A 4,470-nucleotide genomic window follows, 5' to 3' on the forward strand; every position below is an offset into this window, starting at 1 on the left:
AACGACAACTCCCTGGTTGGGTCACAGCCCGGCCAGGGAGGGTGGGCGCGCGCGACCATAAACAGTGAACCCGGCCTCCAGCAATACAGACTTGCTCTTGAACAGCACGACAGGGGAGAGCGCGGCCACAGTCCCCCACTACCAGAAATTATGCAGTCGAGATTCCCACATTTGGGGAATTTGCAGGGGTCAGCACAGCCGCAGTGCAATGGCTGAGCCCCGCCCTGGGTGAACCACCTTCTTGATCATGGTATCTCCCCTGCCAGGTAAGTATGAGTCGCACGCGTCCCGCGCACGGACCGCTTTCACACGCACGCCGTTCTCAGTCGGGGGGGAACCCACGCGGACTCTTCCGGGAGCTCACACGCGATCCCTCTCGCGCGCGCACACGCACACACGCACACACGCGCACGCGCACACACGCACACACACACACACACTCCGTCAAAAAACCGTCAACTCTGAGTTCTGACGGGCCGGGACGCCGAAAACGACACGGACGCTTCAATTTTCACGAAGAAGTCAGAGGACAACCGGAACACGTTCCGTCCGTCCTCCTGATGCCGCGAGGGGTTTCTGCCGCTCTACGGCCGGGAGAACTTCCCCCTGAGCCCAGTCTGACACAGTCTATCGGGGGCAATCCATCCGTTTCAAATGCGATCCATTTAGGCTCAGTTCTGGTCCATAGCGGGATTTTATCTGGCTGCACGGGGCGAATGGTAGGGACAGGGTTTCAGGCAGACACGCTCGTGTGTCGCTATCTACCGCTCCCTACCGGCAGAAACAACGGGGACAGTGTCGCTGGTCACGCAGGGCACAGACGAGATCTGGATCCCGTGTGTGTTGGTTACGTATGACGTTGTTTGAGGCCACGGCAACCTTGACATCGGACACAAAAGCGGGGGGTACACCGTTCCCGGAGATACTGCAATACCGGGTCGATGCGCGGAGTGGACGGAGCAAGCCCCTATTCCATCTCCCTGTTCCAAAAATCAATTTAATATTTGGTCCCCGTATAGGGGACGTATCAGATATTAAACTGATAAGAACAGATACTACACTTGATCTTAGCCAAAAGGCCGAGAAGCGACAGCCCCACGCCCTCGCTCGACGCCAGCGCATCCCCCGCACCGTCAGCTTCACTCACGACTTCATACAAGAAACAACATGGCTGAAGCATCTTCCGCATTTGCCCGGTCACGTGGTGCACGCCCCCCGACAGGACGCCGAAGCATCAAAGTAAACCCAGGACTTCAACAACCAGACTCTTGGAATCGTGTCCCCTTCAAATCCACCTGGAATGTGGCAAAAAGTCGCCCGTGAGGAGAAAAGACACAGGTGGAAAAGGGACGTTTGCACCGCTCACGATACACTGGGATGCAAACGGGCGCCATCTTGTGAACCCGTCTGGTTACCGCATCGTTGCGACCAGCTCTCACAGAGACTCGTTGCTCATCGCCGGGAAACACAATTCAAAAAACGTCACGAACACAAGACAACAGTAAAATGGATTTAAATCCACATTTACATTTAATTACATTCATGTTTTCGTCACTACCAGCAGAACAATTTCTAAACACGACGGTAAATCATCTCGTCCCGTGGCGAACACCCACTGGACCCCGGCACCCCAAACAGCCTTCGACGGCCTTGAACGCTAACCCCGCCCCGCACCGGCTAATACCGGCTGTTACGACAACTGCTGGTCCGGACGGAGCCGATCGCGCTCGGTTAGACCACCGCTTTTTCGTTGTCGTTTGAGTCGCCAACATTCAATTACCGACGCGCTCCGAGGCAAGATGGCGGAAGGCCGCGAGCTAGTCTGTTTGGCTAGCGGAGCGGCTTAGTTAGCCTTACCTCAGCTCACGAAATCTGTGACGTCGTCGAGATTTCTCGGCCGAAAGGACCTAAATTACCGTCAAAAATCACCGGGAGTTGCTTCGCGGTTGTTATAAACACGGTCAATTCGGTTGTAGGTCGAGAAATCGTCACTATTCTCTGTAAAAGTGAACTTACGTCGCGGGGCTGGACAGCGCTCTTGACCGGAAACACATCGTGGAACCCCGGAGCCTTCAGTGACCGACATAAACGGTCATAAACTCTTCGGTTCAATTCTACTTCGAACTATTTAAATTAATTGTACTTCAAACTATATGAATTAATTCTAATTCTAACCATATGAATTAACTGTACTTTAAATTATGAATTAAGAAAAGAGATGTGGGACCTGTGGAATCCCCTCCGTGGACACTTTCATCCCGAGTCCCGCTTCTCTGTACTCTTATACTGGCATTCTGTGGCTTAACTGATGCCAGACCACCATCGATGACATGCAGAGGTTTTTAAATGCACTGAATGGAGAGAAGTTCTGACACACTGTTGATGAATCAGGTCCAAGTCCAGTCACCCAGCAGCCCAGGAGTCTCCTTCTGTGCGCCGGTCTGCTCCAAGACCTCCAACATCATCCCCGTCTGCAGGAAAACAAAGAACCACAGGACCCTGGGTACAGATCTTCCATCCTGGCTCTGTAGGAGTGACTGACGTCCTCTGAGCACCTTGTTGTTCTGTCTTACCTGAGATCCAACACCGACCCGCCCTGGCCCCCCTGCTGTTCACCTAGAGTGAGCAGGACCAGAGGAGATGCCGTGATAATGAGCACTGTTGTGCAACTTGAAAGTCCTAGAAAGTGACATCTGGACATCTGGAGCTCATCTGAATATAAACCACAGTGGGTAAAAACACAAACACATAAGCTGCACTTGTCTGTAAACTGCAGGTGTTCACATTGTAACGAGATATTTACACATTAACCTTTTTTTTTTTTTTTTACTTTTAATTAGATACATACCGTTAACATTTGCAAATATGTCCTGGAAAAGCAGTGCCTGTAACACGGCTGATGGAAAATGTTCATAATGAATAAAACAAGGAAAAGTTCATCCATTTTTTATCCCCACTTTGTCCCAATCCGAGTCATTTTTGGCTTTGCACATTTCACTCTCTGTTGCTATTCAACTATGAGAGACAGTGCTGGGGTTAAAGAGATTTAATAAATTAATTGGTAAATTCTTCAGTAAAATAAGTAATTGTTTACCAATAAACAAGATATCACAGAGCTCCCACAGACCTGTAACTTCTTTTTTAAGATGCCCCTCTGTTCTCCACACCTTACCTGTATTAATGGCACCTGTTTGAACTGGTCACCAGGATAGAAGACACCTGTCCACAACCTCAAACCGTCACACTCCAAACTCAATCAGGCCAAGACCAAAGAGCTGTCTAAGGACACCATAAACAAAAATGTAAACCGGCACCAGGCTGGGAAGACTGAATCTGGACTAGGAAAGCAGCTTGGTGTGAAGACATCAACTGTGAGAGCAATTATTAGAAAATGGAAGACATACAAGACCACTGATAATCTCCCTCCATCTTGGGCTCCACACAAGAGCTCACCCCGAGGGCTCAAAATGATGAGACGCCCACAGGGGGACCTAGAGAATGAACTGCAGAGAGCTGGGACCAAAGTAATAAAGGCTACCATCAGTAACACACTACGCTGCCAGGTACTCAAACCCTGAAGTGCCAGATGTGTCCCTCTACTGAGATAGCATGTGTCCCATCGCGTCATCTAAATTTACTGGAGGGCATTTGGATGATCCAAAAGAGGACTATGAATGTCCTATGGTCAGATGAAACCAAAATACAACTTTTTAGTAAAAGCTAAGTGTGTCGTAGCTGGGGGAAGGAATGCTGAATCACATTCAAAATAACACCATTGACAGTGTTAAGCATTGCTTTGGGGCTGTTTTTCTACAAAGGGACCAAACGACTGATCAGAAAGGCTGAAAGGAAAGAATTAATGCGGCCATGGATTCTGAGATTTGGAGTGAAAATCTCCTTCCATTTGCAGGAGCATTGAAGATGAAACGTGGCTGGTTTCAGCATGACAATGATCCCAAACACACCGCCCGGGCAATGAAGGAGTGGCTTTGTAGGCAGGATCTACAAGAGGTAAGAGGTCTGCATGGAGGAATGGGCCAAACTACCAGCAACAGTGTGTAAAAACCCTGTGAATACATCAAGGGTAGGTAAACCCTTCAGCCGAAGGGGATATTCAAATCTTTGTACTTTTTAAGACCTTAAAACACTTTATAGCCTTGCCTTTGACACTTTATGGTTTTATTTGTATTTCTTATTCTCCCTCCTTCCGACTATTATTTATTATTGTTATGTTTTACTTGAAACTCTGGCACAACAATTTCCTTTGGGATAAATAAAGTTCTTCTTATTCTTATTCTTAAATAGGCCACATCTGGCCCATCAAAGATTGGTACAGAATTCATGCTTGATATGTATGATTGGATCAACGAATGTGGGAGCTCAAACTGGAGATTATCATTTTTTGGAGCTACTTCAGAACTCTTGAGAATTTACCCTGAACTGAATGACACGGATTGGCTTTGTTATTTA

At 48.4% G+C, this 4,470-nt stretch overlaps 2 non-coding genes across 2 annotated transcripts; both read right to left on the reverse strand.

The window, feature by feature from the left end:
- Window positions 1-110: 110 nt before the first annotated feature.
- LOC147220150 (U1 spliceosomal RNA) lies at window positions 111-274 on the reverse strand. The gene has a single exon (XR_015108235.1). It is a non-coding gene; the product is annotated as a U1 spliceosomal RNA (small nuclear RNA).
- A 626-nt stretch (window positions 275-900) lies between these two features.
- On the reverse strand, window positions 901-1,091 carry LOC147220151 (U2 spliceosomal RNA). The gene has a single exon (XR_015108137.1). It is a non-coding gene; the product is annotated as a U2 spliceosomal RNA (small nuclear RNA).
- Window positions 1,092-4,470: the final 3,379 nt, after the last annotated feature.

The sequence above is a fragment of the Fistularia commersonii genome, chromosome 24, assembly GCF_037954325.1.
Source record: "Fistularia commersonii isolate RoL2024-O1a breed Wild chromosome 24, RoL_Fcom_v1.0, whole genome shotgun sequence".
In the NCBI taxonomy this organism is placed as follows: Eukaryota; Metazoa; Chordata; class Actinopteri; order Syngnathiformes; family Fistulariidae; genus Fistularia; species Fistularia commersonii.